The sequence below is a fragment of the Hydra vulgaris genome, chromosome 12, assembly GCF_038396675.1.
Source record: "Hydra vulgaris chromosome 12, alternate assembly HydraT2T_AEP".
NCBI lineage: Eukaryota > Metazoa > Cnidaria > Hydrozoa > Anthoathecata > Hydridae > Hydra > Hydra vulgaris.
The window spans coordinates 38,700,436-38,718,713 of NC_088931.1; the positions used below are offsets into that span (position 1 = coordinate 38,700,436).

General features: G+C 30.3%; 1 long non-coding RNA gene across 1 annotated transcript; it reads left to right on the forward strand.

Moving 5' to 3' along the window:
• The first annotated feature begins 3,898 nt into the window (after positions 1–3,898).
• LOC136087754 (uncharacterized) lies at positions 3,899–5,759 on the forward strand. The gene is made up of 5 exons (XR_010642037.1): positions 3,899–4,022; positions 4,973–4,996; positions 5,096–5,116; positions 5,488–5,573; positions 5,665–5,759. It is a non-coding gene; the product is annotated as an uncharacterized LOC136087754 (long non-coding RNA).
• Positions 5,760–18,278: the final 12,519 nt, after the last annotated feature.

Genomic DNA, 18,278 nt, shown 5'->3' on the forward strand with positions numbered 1-18,278 from the left:
TATATATATATATATATATATATATATATATATATATATATATATATATATATATATATATACATATATATCACACTGACATCACACTGATTTAGGGAGAACCTGCAAGTAAGTTGATAGCACATTGAAAAGGTTTGAGTTAAGGCAGGGATCAGCTTTTTTTTATTATTTTTTCCTTTTCTAAAAAAACTACTAAACAAACTAAAATTTTCTAAAAAAATTTCCGGGGCAATTTTCCGTTGCTACGGTACTGGCTGAGCCAATAAAGTAAAATTTTGTTGAAGTGTACTAATTTTAGTAACGTTAAAGATATTCTTATGACTATGTAGTGACAAAGTATTTCATCACATAGTCACACAAGTGATTCAAAATAGGAGAGGGGGTCCGAAATTTATTTTAATAAAATACGCCAAATGTATTTTGTGTAGAAATATTTTTTGAAGAAAAACACAATACCTTTATGCTAATTCATTTAAAGATACTCTTACCATTAGAAATGACAAATAATGCTTTTAAAACTTTGTGGTTATGAAAATAATCTTTTTTTTTTCAATTAATAAATGTGAAAAAAGCAGAACTTATTGTTGGTTTTTAATTTGAGTTAACTTTGAACTATTTTTTTTCTTTTTAGTAAAGGATTATTTTCAATATCCATGATTTTATTGTTAGTAGATTGAATGTTACCAGTAATTGAAAACGAACTGAAAACTGTGACTTGATCGTATTGTCATTGTAGCCAAAATCTTTGATAGATGGATTAACTTTTCTGCAACCAATTGCACGATGTCTTCCAAAATAGTTTTTAAGGTCATCTTGGCAGAATCTTTTAGAAAATATGAGTCGAACACCATTTTCAAGTAAAAATTTAACAACTTCTTTAAATGAATGCACTGTAATTTGCAAACCTTCATAAGTTTGAGAAGAAATAAACATTTTTGATTTTGAGCTCTTATCAAAACTTCCTTCTTGTTGATCTTTAGATTCTTTCCACAATTTAAAGTATAAGAGGAAGTTATCTAACCAAGCAAATCTTGAATCATTTACTGATTCATAAGGTTTTGAAAATGACTTTCTTTTTGTTCAATGCTCAATACTGTTCTTTACATCTAAACAATCAAAAAACATATCCATTATTAAACAAAATTCTGCAGTTCAAGCAGCTTCTGGTGGTCCAAACTGATTTAAAACATTTCCTACTGTTTCGCTCAATACTTGGGATGCAAGACGTACCCTCATCACAGAATATGGGGCTAAGTTTACAAGATTGCTTTTTAGTTTAGGAACAAGTTTTAAACCTCTTTCTAAATCAGAATTGTAAAATGTTGAAATATGATTCTAAAGAAGAAAAAATACACTATTCCACATGTAGCGTGATTTACATCCAGAACCAGAATTACTTAGGCAGTTTCGAGAAGTTTTGATTAGATGAGGTATGTCTGCAAAGAAAAAGATGAATCTATTATCATTACTAAATAAGTTTTTAGTGCGATATATAATTGTTTTCCCTGAACCACCATCTCACTTTTTAAAAAGCTTCCTATTTAGAGATGCACCATCTGCAGTTGCAGCTATGACTTTTAAATTTATACTCTCCAGATAACGCACAGCTTTTCAAATTATTGGCATAAGCTGTGTTGATGTTACTCCAATTGTGGCAAATGCTGCTAGACTATAGGAAAGTGTTGCATAGTTAGTTTGAATATCTCCTAAATCTACAAATCCAATTAACTCACCAGAGTATTTATCCCAAACCAAATCTTCGTGAACTTTCATATCATCAAACAGAATTGTAACAAATCGTTTAGAACTAGAGAAGTTAGAAGTTTTATTTGCAAGATCATTAATGACTTTAAAACCTCTTGAAGGATGTATATAATTATTGCAGTCTCTCAAGGTGCGTAAACATGGAAGAACTAAAACTCCTGAAACAGTTTTACTATCAAAACGCAAATCAGAATATGCTGACGAAGATTTAGCTGCTAAATTGAGACAAAATTTTATTATCATTGGATGATACTTAACACTACAGGGACTAGAAGCTTTACTATAATTTTGCTGCTCATTCCAAAAAAGTTTCATGAAGTGTGGAATATTTTTTTGATTAAAACCACAGTACAATGTTTTAAGGTCTTGATCAAGTTCTAAATTAACCTTTTCACTTTCAATATTCAAAACTGTTTTCATATGTTCAATCTGATTTTCCAAATGTTTGCATTTTAAACGATGTTGTTGCAAACTTAATTTAATTCGTTCGGTGGAGGTAAATTTAAGAGGAGTATTCAGCTTTGCAGGTTGGTTTAAAGTTTTATTTTTATTATTTACTTCATAATTAGTTTTAAGTTGCAAAGAATGGCATGAATAACAACAACTCTGGGATTTTATTAAAATATTAAAATTAAGTGAACGATAAAACTAATCTTGATTTAATCTAGGTTTAAGAGGAAGTTGCTTAAAAAGCAAGTAGTTAAATTTTTTAGTTATAACATTTTGGTTGATTAAGTCTAAACTAATTATTTCAACACCAGGACAAAGAACAAGAGTTTCAATATGATTTATAAATTTTGATAAAGAAACATTTAAAAAAGATCCTTTATATTGAAGGTACAAAAAATGATCTATTGGTAACATTAAAAATTCTTATACAACAGTCTAGCAACTCGTCGACATAAATTTCATACTTTGGTAAAATATGTTCTGGAGAATTACAAGTAATTACTGCAAATCTATCATCCAAAGAAATTTTCCAACAATCACCAAGAGAGAGCTTTAAAATACGTTTTGTAATATCATCAAAAGATTTGTAACATGACGTTGTAGTTCGAGAAATTAACTTTTGCGTCACTGAAAACTCCTCACGTTTTATAATGGATATTGAACTTCGCTGTGATTGATTACTTTTCTTAAGATTTAGAGTCGGCAATGCTCCATCCTTTGAAATTTTTCGAGATGAGTAAATCCAAAATTGATCTTCAGTAAAGTGAAGCTCGCAAATATAAAGGATGAAGGAATTAATTCGTTTTTTCAAAGAATCATCGATGAGTCTGTCTCTAGTAATTACGTTAATAAGCTCATTACTCCATTTCTTATTTGCATCATTAGTTGGAGTAGGAACTTTGAAAATGCTGATACCTTTGCGTCTTCTTGAAGTTGAACAACCAAAATTGCACAATTTTCACCAGGCATATCAAAAAAATCAATTTCAATAATAACAGAAAGACAACTTCAAAAAATAATAGGCAACCGCTTACATCAACAATCTTTTTGTGCAAGTTCAGAAGTCCAGAAACGAGAAAAAGCAGTATAAAAGAGTTAAAACAATGCACCATTGTTCGCTTCCAAATCAATATCTTTCTTATAACTATGATAGTGATAATATAAATAAAATACACTTCCATATAAAATTATATTTAAAAAAATACTATCAAAATATATGTTAAAAAAGTAACTTTAAGAAGAATTATTTAAATATATTATGAGAAATTTGATAAGATAAGTTTTGTGGTTATAGAGAACTCTTAGAAAACTGAGATAAGTATTGATATCGAGAACCTTTGAAGTATTTCACAAAATAAACAAATATTTTACATGCTCATCCGCAAATATTTTAATTGTTATTGCTGTCATTTAATATTTTTTATTTGATTATATCACATTGCGTGTGTTACATTGTCGATTGTTTAATTATGAGCAAAATATTTTAATTTTAATTTCAATTCATCTGAAAACTAGAATATTTTCATGCATGTTTTTAGAATAATTTTACATGCTCATCCGCAAATATTTTAATTGTTATTGCTGTCATTTAATATTTTTTATTTGATTATATCACATTGTGTGTGTTACATTGTCGATTGTTTAATTATGAGCAAAATATTTTAATTTTAATTTCAATTCATCTGAAAACTAGAATATTTTCATGCATGTTTTTAGAATAATTTTAGAATAGTTTTTTAATTTTGGTTTTCCTTTTGGAATTATTACTAATAATTTATTGTGTTTTCATATTTTCTCCCACTGCTTTGGTAAGTGATTTGAATTAGTTATTTTTATATATATTATACAGTGGATCTAGACTATTAATATCATTTTATCACAAAAATATTATATCTAAAAAATGTAATATAAATCTTAAAGTATATAAGAACCTTGAAGTATTTCAAAAATACACATAAATATTTTAAATTCTCAAACACAGATATTTTAATCAGTTAGGAATATATCAAATATATTATTCAGTCAGGACAACATCGACTCTAAATTTATTTTCGGGATCCTGGAGCGGCTGTTTAACTGAAATATCTTCATAATAATAATGCTTTTTTTTGAACTCTTGAAGTTATTTTAAATTTGATTATTAATTTAAAAGAAGAAGCTTCTAGTTTAGATTATAGTTAATAAGTCGTTCCTAGAATCTTTTATCTTTTGAATTTCTAGAGCTAATTGTTGAAAATGCATTGAACTTTTGTGGTAAGTTTTTTACTTTAAATAATTTTGTTACAGCGATCATCGATGCATTGATAAAACTTTGTTTTCTATATTTATTAACAATATAAATTTAATAGAATGCAGCCATGCAATCAGACTTGTCGTACTTTTTCTAAGTCGGATAGATTTTAAAGTTTCCTCGAATTTTCTCATTCAACTTACTACTTATCCGCTTAAATCGTACCCTGCTTAAGTCAGACCATTCGCTAACTCGTACTGTGTTTTGAGGTTCCTTTTTACTTTTTTGAAACTTTAAACAAACTATTAAGATGAAAACTTTAATAATATTTGAAATTTGTTCATTTTACAAACATATTTTATATCTCTTCCTTTTATTTTTGTAATATTTAGTGAACTGGAATTCTAACAATAGTTTATTTTATATTATTAGTAATTAAGGCTGTTACTTAAAATTTTTAGATTGGATGATTAGTTATATAAACTTAGAAATTATGAAAACTATTATAATTTATTTTTTAACCTTTAGTTGTGCCTTCCTCTACTACCACTGGTAAGTTTGTAAGTAATAACTTTCATAAATGTTCGTAAACGTATTTTTGGCATAAATCATAATGCATTAATTTCTTTTTTTTTTTTTTGTAATTTTTAGTAACCTCAATATCTAGTTATGGTAAGGATGTAAAATTTGATATTTTGATTTGATGATCAAATATATAAGAAAGTAAGTACACCAAGTGGTGTGACTGGCGAAACAAGTACTACAAGTAGTGTGAATCGCAAAATCGGTATCGTAAGTGATGTGACTTGCAAATTGGTACCACACGTGGTGTGACTTTTTTGATAGACGCTTTTTAAATTTTTTTGATAGACGACTGGCTTACGTTCTGGTCGTGTCTATCGTGCTTACGTTCTCGTCGTGTCTATCGTTGACAATGATTATTATTTCATTTCTGAAATTACAAATTTAATTATTTACTAAAAGCCAAGACAAGCTCATTAAAGTTTGTTTGTTATAATATTTTATATGAACAAGTTTTTTAGGTTAGAGGGGGTAAAAACTCAAGAGAAAGCACACACCTTTCCCCTTTTCTCTGAAAAATGGTTACTTGGATGCATCTAATAACATGGTAAATGTTTTTTATATTAGTTTCTTTCTATGTAAAGAATCGCATATTTTTAAATGTTTACATTTTTTCAATAATCGATATTTTTTTTTAGGATTTGAGGAGGGAGGAAGAGGGAGCACACCTCCTTCCGCTTAAGTCACTGTATTCACCACTAGTATATGTTGTAAAGTAGTGGAATATAATTTTTACTTATTATACTAGATTTCTTTTTTAAAAATAAATATACAAATATTTATGAATGAAACATTTTTGATAATACGGTATGTTAAACCACCCCGTCTTTATCCACTCTAACATAAAATACACCTATCATATTTGGTGTTGGTCTAAATATAATTATATTAAGTTTTTGTATATAAATATTACCAATTTCACTGTTGTGATTTTAATATGCGTCAATAATTTGTCAATAATTAGCTTTGCTAATTATTGACAAAAGTCACACGTTGCATATTTTTATTATTATAACGTTTTGTATAACGATCATTAATTATTGACAAAAGTCACAAGTTGTATTTGTAAATGCCGTCGAAGATTTACAAGACTATGGAAGAATTAACAGCACTTGAAGTGCCAGAGGACAAATTGTACGAAGAGCTGGTGGTGAAACTGGAAACGTTGGAAATAAAAAAATCATCGTTAATCTAACGGTATGAATTTGGGAAAACTTATCGTGGCAATGAGGAATTGGTACAGAAATTTGCGCAGAATGCAAGTTCTTGCCTTCAGAGAGAGACAGCAGACTTCGTTATCAATTCATTATTAAGATTAGTGATGGTGCTGTTCTGCATGCTATTCTTTGGGGAGAAGATGCGTTGAGCTTTGACGATTGTGTCAAAACTGCATCCGTGGTTGTACAAACTAGATTAGATGCGGCATGTTTATCTGTAAATGAAGAAGTAAATGCAAGTTACCAAACAACTGGGGCTGTAATGAAAAGTTATATACGATAAAAGAAATGCGATGTTTCAACTGCGAATCATTAAATCACTTTGCACTTGAATGTACCTCTTTATGCAAGAAATGCTCGCATAAACATGCTGCGAAGGACTGCTACAAACGTCGTCAAAACCAGGAAAACTTAAATGGGACGAGTTCGCATTAGGTATTTCTACAAGAACTCGTCCCAAAACAATACTACTTACTATCAACTTGGTAATAAACGGAAGAAAAGCTACAGCGCTTGTGGATACTGGTTGCTCGCAATCAATCATCACCAAGAAGTTACTGCCATCTGACTATAAAGTGATTTGTGCAGTGGATGTTGCAACAATGGGCGGAATAACTCGATGTGAAGAAGTTGTTGCTAAAATACACCACCCCAACAAACGAGTGTTTGGTGGATGCGTTGGTGTTATATGTGAATGAAGTAATAAACAAATACAATATGGTTATGGGTATGCATCTAATAAAGTCGTGTGATGAACTGAAAATTGGCACTGAATAATTAAAATTCTGTAATTCTTTGATTAATTTGCCATCAAACCTCGTGTTGCGACAATTGAAATTTGAACAAGCAAAGCTTATTTTGATGGAAAAAAGTGGATTGCAAGTTGTAAGTGGGCGAGTAAACCTAAAATGAAAAACAGAACAAGTCAGTATAACGTATTTAACCAACATCGTGAGGCTTTCAACAACAAAATTAATGAATGGATCAAAGAAGGCATATTTATCAAATATGACGACAAAATTATGGGAAAAACTAAAGGATTACTAATGTTGATGTGCGTCATTCAAGATAATAAAAAGAAGATAAGAACGGTACTTGATTATCGCGAACTTAACACCTATGTGAAAGCCTCTACTAGGGATGCGGATGTCATCAACGATGCAATGAGAGATTGGAGACTCATGAGTAAAAATAGCAACGACTCGGTGGTGGATCTGAAAAGAGCATACCTACAAATTCATGTGCATAAACGACATTGGCCTTACCAAACTGTAATTTACAAAGATCAATGATATGCGCTTACACGTTTGGGCTTTGATTTGAACCTAGGACCTGTGACGATGAGCTCAATACTACGATATGTTCTCCAACAAAATTCTGCACTAGCAAAATCAACAAGAGGATACATTGATGACACCTTAGCATCTAATGGAAATGGAAGGAAGCTGGAAGGCACGTATGAAGAGATGTGGTCTTCATGCAAAAACACCTGAATAATTTAGCGAAAACTCAGTTTGTGCACTTGGATTGGAAGTAACAGTAAATCCATCTACCATGGAAATGTTTTGGAAGAGAGGAAGCAAAAAATGTGCTCACCAAGAGGGAGATATTCTCATTGTGTGGTAATCTGGTAGCTAATCTACAAGTTGCTGGATGGTTGAGACTCGCATGCAGCATTATAAAGAGATGTACAAACGAAGCAGGTTGGGATGAACCTATTACGAGTAAGTACGTTAATGAAATGATGCAGGAAGTCGTGGATAGAATTATCAAATGCAATCCAGCAAAAGGCGTATGGAATGTCAAATTAAATGCATCTCTAACTGTATGGTGTGATGCGATGTTACTCACGTTATTTCGTTGCTATATCTTACCTGTATTGACTGTGGCCTAAGCAGATAGACTTTGTAGACACCATTAGGCGACTAAAGTGCAACAATGGTTGTTTAATCGTTAGAAACAATACAATCATCGCTTGGACCTCCTTTCGAAGTTCTCCTAGATAATTCTAAGTCGTTTAGATCTCAGGCTATGCAAGCTAGGGCTTCGAAGTGGGAAATAAGAATTATTTATCGAGCTGTTGAAAAACCATCGGGAAATAAAATTGTTGAAAGAGTTAACCGGATAGTAAAAAGAACAAATGCGAGAGCAAAATGTGGTATACCTATGTCTGTATTCTTAATCAAAAATGTTTCATCAAAACACGGCACACCTTTTGAAATCTTTTGCCAACAATACAAACGTGTCCGAATTCTCGGAATCAATAAAGTTGAATCAACACAATAGTCCCTGACAAAGTTTCGAGGATGGAAATTTGGCGATAAAGTGTGGGTGAAGCCCAAGCATACAACGCCGTTTACACAGCGATGGTTAAATGGTAGTATAGTGAAACTGCAAAATGGTCTGACAGCTGAAGCTGAAATCAATGAACATACGTTGCAACGACATTTTTCTCATCTGCAGCATTGTCGTGTGGATAAGAAAGAAGAAGATACAACAACTGATGACAATTACAATCTACAACTGCTTAAACCTCCCGAAGCGAACTTAAAACACGACGCAATCGAAGATCCAAGCTCTCAAATAATTTCCGAGACGAAGGCAAAACTGACAATAATATGGACTGCATTGATCAAAACTATTTAGCGAATTGTAAGACAGAGTTACACTCAGTTCGGTTCACTCGTTATGGGAGAAGAGTGCTTCCTAACCAAAAGTATCAAGATTATTTATGAGCTCTTTTTGAGCTGGGGGGGAGGGTGTTGTGATTTTAATGTGCGTCAATAATTTGTCAATAATTAGCAAAGCTAATTATAAAAGTCACACATTGCATATTTTTATTATTATACCGTTTTGTTATTATAACATTATTGATAAAAGCCACGCATTGCATATTTTTATTATTATAACGTTTTGTATAACGACCATTAATTGTTGACAAGAGTCGCAAGTTATATTTGTAAATGCTATTTACAGCGAACAATTTTTTGTAAAAACGTCGAGGTTGTTGATAAGTAATAAAAAAATTTGAAAACGAAATGGCTTCTAAATATGTTGAACAACATTTACAAAAAAGGCGCTCTTCTATGGAGGAAATATGTATTTTGGCAGTGGTAATGATGGTTGTTCGCCACCCCTCTAGCCCCTAAATACGCCCAATGAGTAGAGGCTATTAGGCCTATATATTTTCAGCCCACTGTCAAATCTATCTTTTGATACCAAGTTATAGGCATTTAGGTAAGAATTGACAAAGTTATGGCAATTTCAGTGTAGAAAACCTAAAGAAAACATATTCATTAACAGTTTCTTTAACAAAGCCATATATCAAAAAATCGCAAATAAAAATTGCATAACTTTTTGTAGAATTGACAAACCATGATAATTTTTTCACCATTAAATTACTGTATTGAATGGCTTTCTAATGCTATATAACATTTTAGTGTTTAAGTAGTTTAAAATTTTAATGCCACGTACCTAATATAAATTTTAAACACAAGGTTATCATTAATGGAATTTGTATTCCAAGTACATAGTTTAAAAATCTATTGATAAATGCAATGTATAAACTGTAAACGAGTAAATTTTTCGAAGATCAAGAATGTTTTAAAAATATGGTTGCAACTGAAAGGGAGTATTTACAAGTCAAATCTTTTTTTTTTTTTTACAAGAAATGATTTCGAAGGCAATGCAAAAAAGTTTTATTCTTTACTTCACCAAAAGTACACAAATGAGCCAGCCATACAAGCAATACTTAAGAAACTATATTACTTATTATTATCAGAATTAACAACGTTTTGTCCAAATTTTCTAATAACAAAAAATCTAAGCTTATTAGCGAAAAATTGAATTCGAATTTGAAAATTAGTCTTTTTAAAAAAGATATAAGGTGCTTATGATATATTGCAGGTTATGTTTTCCAAAAACTATACTCTAAGTTAAAAAATAAAAAGTTTAATGATACTGCGACAAATTTAGATAATTACATTATTGGTTAAGAACAAACATAACCTAATTTTATCATTTGTTGTTTTTCTTTAATAATAACGCAGGATATTTTTCAAAGTTTTAAAAGTCTAGACTTTTAGTAATTATTGTTGTAGTAAAATGCAGGTTTTGGTAAAAAAAAAACAACAGGGTTTTTAATTTTTAAAGTAACTAACATAAAAAATAGAAAGATCTTGAATTTTACTAAAATGATTATAGAGGAGACAAATAACATCCACTGATAATCTAATATAATAAACAATGTTCCACTTTATGAAATAAGTTTTACGAAAAAAAAGGTTAAAAGTAATTTCTTTTTTCTAAGCATTTTGGGAACCGCTGTATCATCAGTTACCCATTCTTTTGTTTGCTTTCTAACATTTTCACAAAAGGGTTAAGTCATAAATTGAGATTTTATAATAATATCATTGTAGCTAGTGTCATTAAGGTTAGGATTATCTCTATTACAACCATCATATCATCATATATGTACAGCATTATCATATATAAAAAGTTTTTTAATGCATCGAGACAAACACTTCAGTTAATACATAAGAAAACCGTTTGCCTAAAAAGTATTGAACACACTCAACTAAAGAGTTTAAAATTATAAATAAACCTTCAAATGTTTGACTTAGTATGAACATGAAATTGAGCTGTCGTGTCGAGAGAGATCTGACGAATTATCAACGACTATGGACTCAATAAATTGGTCTGAATCAGGCTGAAACTCGAAGGAAGAAGAACAGATTGCTTGGTTGTTTGCTGGGTCCAAAATGACATTAAAGAAACTTTTTATTCAAAACCATTAAGGCATATTTTTGGATCAGAGCATTACTTTTTTTAAAATGGGTTAACGTTATTGTAAGATTTTATAAGCAAATTTAGAAGACAACTTTTTCGATCTTTTGATATATAGACAACATTAATGTTTGACACTATTGCCACACTTTTCTTTAAAAAAAACTTAAAACTACGCTATGTAATAATTGCTACACAACCCTTGGACAATCCTTTATAATGTTAGCTTCAGACAATCATTAACAATTGCTGCACAAGCTATTTTCTTTGGACAAATATTTGTAATACTCTATTTGAAAAATAATTAATGTTAGCAAAACTATATCATTAGGGACGAATTTCGCACAAATAATTTACACATTAGTTTAATAAAAAGCCGTAGCGCTTGATATTTGAGATACGAGAAACTACCAACAATTTTAACAGTATATAATTAATTGTAATATGTTCAATATATTGCATAGTTTATTAAAATAAAACGACATGTTATCAAAACTAAAATATAAAATAAAGTGACGTCCTTTTCTGACGACCCTCACCCTCCCTATTGTCTTTTTTATCCTTTTATTTTTTCAAATTACCTTTCCGTGTCTTCTGGCCCATTCTGGTCGTTTTTCAATCAATGCATGGTTCAAATTGAGTAGCGTTGCGTATCAACAGTTTCGCCAGGTTTTAGAAGCTCATGATACACCACTGCCTTCTGGTCCCACCAAAGACAGAGCATTGTCTTTTTTCTGAACCAATCAGGCTTTGCAGTCGATGTTGATGCTTCTCCTGGATTTACCCACGATCTTTTGCGTTTGGGATTCTTAAAATAAATCCATTTTTCATCACCAGTCACAATTCAAAGCAATACTGACTTCCTTTCCTAATATATATATATATATATATATATATATATATATATATATATATATATATATATATATATATATATATATATATATATATATATATATATATATACATATATATATATATATATATATATATATATATATATATATATATATATATATATATATATATATATATATATATATATATATATATATATATATATATATATATATATATATATATATATATATATATATATATATATATATATATATATATATATATATATATATATATAGTATATATGTTAGTGTAACCCGCAGTACCAGGAATTAGCTAAATGCTAATGTTTATAATATATTTAATATTGCAACTCTGAGTTTCATGTGTTATCACAATCATCAGGCAAGCAATAAAAGTTAAATTTTGCTACGATTTGTTTAGTGGACGTTAAGGTTTGTAATTGTATTTTAGATCGTTACGGGACGGAAATTGATTAGTAGTTAGGTTAATAATATTATTAATTTGTTTTTAGTTGGCTAGTAATTATGAAATAGTTATATGTTTAATGTTGTTTAAAATATTTTTTATATGTTAATGTGTATTATTTGTGTATTAAAAAATAATAAAATAAAAATAATAAAATAAGAATTAAAATTGATATAAAAATATAGATAGTATTATGAAATATTTTATAAAAGCCGTGTATGTGAGTAATTTATTAGTTAGCCTAGAGATATATGGAGCTGATTAGTATAGTTATTTTTATTTATAGTTGTTAGTCAGGTTTGTCGCGAGCTTCGTAATTTTTTAATAAGAATTTATTTTCGTGGCGGCACTTTGATATAATTTCGGTTCTCTTATTTAACAGTTCTTCAGGTTTTGGATATGATATAATAGTAAATTTCTCATACAGACATAGTGGGCATCTTTTGGAAATATTCGAGTAGGGGGGGGGGGGGTACTGATTTAAGAATAGACCATCTTAGCATAAGGGTTTCATTAAAATTGTTTTTTAAATCCCAGACATAGTTTGATAGGGCGGTAGAATTTTTGTATTTAATATTGTTGAACGATGATTTGTGGTTGTTGTATCTGGTTTTCCACTCACCTTCCGTTAATCCTATATAAACTTTGCTGGGTTGGTTTTTGAGCTGCGATGATGCATTTATATATAATATTTGTGGATTTGCACTTACCATTCAGGGGGCATTCTGCTTTGTTTAGACAGTTGCATTTTGGATCATCATTTTCAATTCTTGGGAAGATAATTTTTTTGTTGTAGTTTTTTATAATTTTTTCTATATTTTCAGCGCAATTGTAGCTTACCTTTACAGTGTTTCTGTTTAAGATTTTGTGAAGTTTGTGTGTCTTAGGGAAGTTTTTTTCTAGTAAATACAAGAACATTTTTGCTACATTTGTGGAGACGTTTTTATTAAATGGGGGGTTGAACCATATGATATTGCGTTTGCGATTTTTCTGGGGTATTTTTTGTTTGATCTGATATTTGAGGGAGTAGTTTTTGTATCCGCTATTTTTTAGTGCTTGTTCATATTCGTTTTTAGATTGATTAAATATAACTTCGCTGGAGAAATTTTGAGGAAAATTAATTTTTTTTTTAAAAACGAACAAAACAATGAAACAAACGATAATTTTGATTTTAAATCAAAACTAACACCCCCTCAATGTACTGAGCTAAACGACTTTAAAAATGACCTGCATGATAATGCTCCGAGTCATACAGCAAAAGAGGTCGAGGAAACGATAACATTACTTGGCTGGGAAGAGTTACCTCGCACGCCATATTCACCAGACTTGGCTTCTTCCGACTAACATTTGTTTTCATCGATTGGACACGCATTGAATGAGCAACACTTCAATTCCTACGAAGAAGTCGAAAAATGGGTCTCCGAATGCTTTGCCTCTAAAAACGATTAGTTTTATTGGCGTGGTATACACAAATTGCCAGAAAGGTGATCAAAATTTGTAGAAGGCAATGGTAAATACTTTGAATAAAATATTTTTTACTTTCCAATTAGAAAATAGTATTTTATTTTGAAAAAAAAAGGCTCATTTTATACTTATAGATCTGCTATATATATATATATATATATATATATATATATATATATAAATATATATATATATATATATATATATATATATATATATATATATATATATATATATATATATATATATATATATATATATATATATATATAAAGTTATTATATATTCACTTTTACTTTTACCCAATCTATTTATGATATTATGTATTAAACGATATCTTACTTTATCTTTTATATATTTTTACATAAAGTTTATTAAACTTTTACAAAGTTTTATATATTCACTCTTACTTTTACCTAATCTATTTATGATATTATGTTTTAAACGATATCTTACGTTATTTTTTATTTATTTTTTGTAAGCATTCATTCAATTTTTCTTTTATACTATATATTCTTGAAATAACTTTGTAAAAATTATAAATTGTAACACGGTGCACGGCGATAAGGCAAACCAATGCCGTCTTCTTGCTCCGGCCATTAACTTAATTGTAAATTTATGGAAACTGTTATACTTATTAAACGGCAAAATATAATGTAAAAAAAAAAAAAAAAAAATTTGTAGCATTAAAGGAAGAGAATAGCGATTTACAAATTGAACAATTTCTTAAAGTCGCCCGATCTTTTCTTTCTCAAAGTTCGCAAGGAGTTAGAAGAAAACGATGGTGATTGTAATCAAGCTGCTAAAATTAAAGAGCACGAGCATCGGTCAGACGCGACTAGAACACCTTAATTTATTCATCAAGTTCATAATATTGTTGACGAGAGCCCCAAAAAGTCAATAAGGTTCATCGCAAAAGACCTGAGTGTTTCAGAAGCCACAACTCAAAGGACTGTTCACAAAAATCTTCGCTACAAGTCTTATGTGATGAGGAGAGGTCAGTTTATGTCCAAGACCACCAAAGCGAATCGTTTGATAAGGTACAAGAGGCTTTTAAACAAACTGAAACATCCTGCTGAGCAAGGCATGCTTTGGTTATTTTCAGATGAGAAAAACTTTAATCAAGATAAAAAGTAAACATAAGAAATGACAGATGGCTGTGTGATGACCCTTGCAAAGCTCCAACAGACATGCACACAAGTTTTCCTGCAACTGTTATGGTTTGGGGTTGTTAGCAACGAAGGATGTATGATGCCATCACACTTCTTTCCGCAATGACTAAGAGTCACTTCTGCTGCTTACATTAAAGTCTTGGGTACTGTTGTTAAGTCTTGGATCAATAGAGTAAGAAATGGAAGATCCTACATTTTTTCAACTAGGCTCTACACCAGAACATAAGGCTCAAAACGCTCAGTAATGGTTGGCTGACCATTTTTATGATCGCATCACTCCAAGCTTGTGGCCTCCAAACTCTCCAGACCTGAATCCATTGGGTTATTATGTGTGGGGCATCGTTGAGAGAGATGTTAATAAACGTCCTCATGGCACCAAAGATTCTCTGAAAGAATCCATTGTCCGAGTAATGGCCAACATAGATGAGGGCCATCTCAAGCACGCTTGCAGTCGGTTTAGGTCTCAAATTGAAGCTGTTATTAAAGTAGAGGAGGATTTCATTGAATGAAATTATTAAACAATAGTTTATCTTATATTATTTATATAATTAATTTTGATTAAAAATATTTTCTGTTTGACTTTTTATCACTTATAAAAAATTAAAAATATGTTCTCAAATAGCTGACGCACCTTGTATTTACCTAATAGACCGTAAGAAAAGAGCTTATGGAGAAAACAAACATGCTAAACCTTATCAAAGGCTTTTAAAAAATTTGATAACAATAGCAACCTCAACCTCTTCAATCTATTGTACGAAAAAACCTATCGGTTATTACTGTTAACAAATCAGCAGTAGAACGAGAAGATCAAAATCCATATTGATGATCAGAAAGTAAATTATTAGATTCAAGATGAGAGATTAAGTGTTTGTTAATTAAAGACTCAATAACCTTGCTTATAATAGTAGGAAGACTAATGGAACAGTAGTTTGACTTGTTAGACCGCTCTTCAGATATTTAAAAATAGGGATAAGAGATGCCGCTTTCCAGCAGGCTGGAAAACAAGACTCTGATAAGCATTTGTTAAATAGCTTTGAAAGTATAGACGACAGCTCTGGAGAGCACTTCTGCAAAACTATAACAGATATATTAGCCAAAGCACAAGCTGTAGAAGAGTCTATGCTGGGAACCACTTTTGATACAGAAGCTGGAGTGATACAAATGTCAAGCAATAAATCTACTGTTTGTTGGCTAAATAAGTTAGAATGTGATTAGTGGAATCATGAGATGAGGTTGATAAAAAGCAACCAGTTCAGCTTTGTTTTTCCAAGAGAGGAAAGATTTGCCGTTACATTATTATTATAAACACTGTTAAAAACTCTCCAGAAGTCTCTGGAGCCTTATTTTTGAGATAAAATACAAGATTTTATTACCTAAGAATAGCGGAATTCGGCATTAGATAAGAAATTTGTACAATGGTTTCTAGCAATAGTAAACAGACTTCTGTTTTGTGGAGAATTGCTTTGGTGATAGGTATGGAAGTAATGATTACGATTGAAAATTGCAGCATTATTATGAGAAGAAAACCATGGAGAAAAACTCTATATATTCCTTGTGGCCATTATGTATTCGTTGCGGTGCTCATAGCCTTAATTTACTCGAGTACATGCAGTTTAATCTTGCGCTGAGATCATGACTTCTGTAACAAACAAACTCTTTAGACCACGAGAAATTATTTCTGCCATCGACGTACTAGAGGATTATAACCTTTCCACTGACTTGCTAGATCAAGCTAAGCCCATTATAAAGTTTTTAAAATTGTTTGCAACTACTGTAGTTCTAACATTTTGGTACAACACTCTTCAAGTCGTCGACAAAATAAGTTTGTTTTAGTCAACTTCACTAACTATCGATGTCGGAGTTATTTTCATTCAACAGCTAATTAATAATCTTGGCAGCATCCTTTCATTATGGATTAATAATTTGGCTAAAGCAAAAGCTGTAGCAGGTCCTCTTGGCTTTTAAAACGAGTTTTTGACAAAACAAAAGAAGTGAGAAAAACGATTTTACAATGAACCTTCAAATGCAGCTTTCCACAATGAGAGCCCTGAGCAACCTTTTGAGATAAATATCTTCAAAGTCTTTAAATCTAGCCATGATCATTTTTTTTTCAAAAATCAATCAAGGTTTAACATTGTTAAGACAGAATTAACATTTTAAAGACTCGTTTTTCTGGTTGAAAAATTGATAACCAGAATCTTTAAAGATAAAAGCTCTTTAGTTAGCGCAAGCCTACGCTAATAATATCAAAGAAGTCGACTTTATGGAAGAAGTTGTGCATCTTAATTGTTTGAAGATGTCTTCCCGTTTTACTCCTTGAAACTTTTTGAACCATTTCAATTAAATAAACTCAAAGGGTTTACAGCGTATTTTCCAATATTCCCATTAAAAATGAATCATTTTGAAAGCGTATTGAATCATACATATATATGATTGCATGTGCTTTTAATAATGAATGCTTAAAGGGGTGTCTACTAAACGCTTTGCCGCGGGCGTCATGAAATCACTTGGTGACCCTGTATATAATTATAAAATAATTACTCATGTAAATGATGTCACTATTGCAGCTAGGCGGCTTTAAAACTTTTTAAATCGTTGGCTAGTATACTTGAACATTAAAAGTGTTATTTTATAAAAATGTTATTATGTCTTTTAAAATTTTAAATTATATCTCTGTCTAATCGTAGTGACTTTTTAAACCCTATCAATTTGATTTAATTGTATAGATTTCTTTATCAAGAATTTTGGGGTCCTTATATCATTGGGGCTTGGGGCATAACTGTCTTAATGCCCCAACCCCCTTTTTACTCTCGAAACGCTCCTGTTTTCATATATCTTTATAAAGGACAAGATTTTTGAGTTTAACTTTTAAAGAAATAATATTGTTTGAAAGAATAGATAAGGTGCGTTTATGAGTTAGTTAATTATAGAAATAAAATGTTATTTGATTTTTTCTTTGAAGTACAATAAAGTTGCTGCTCTTGTGTTACATTTATTGATGTGTAAAAAAGTTTTATTTAAATCGTATTGTAAATAATCTAATTTTATAATAAGTGTTTAACATGGGTAAGCTTTTATTTACAAAATACTATTATATTTAAATATAGTTAAGATGCCAAGGTATCATCTTCAACAAAACCTAACTATAGACCGATCTTAATACTACCACGTTTTTAAAACGTAGGTAGTATTGAGATACGTCTATAGTTAATACAACCTCTTACCCTAGCTCTGACATTCAATTTAAAATGTTGTCAATGTGAGTGAAATAATTTAAAAACTTGT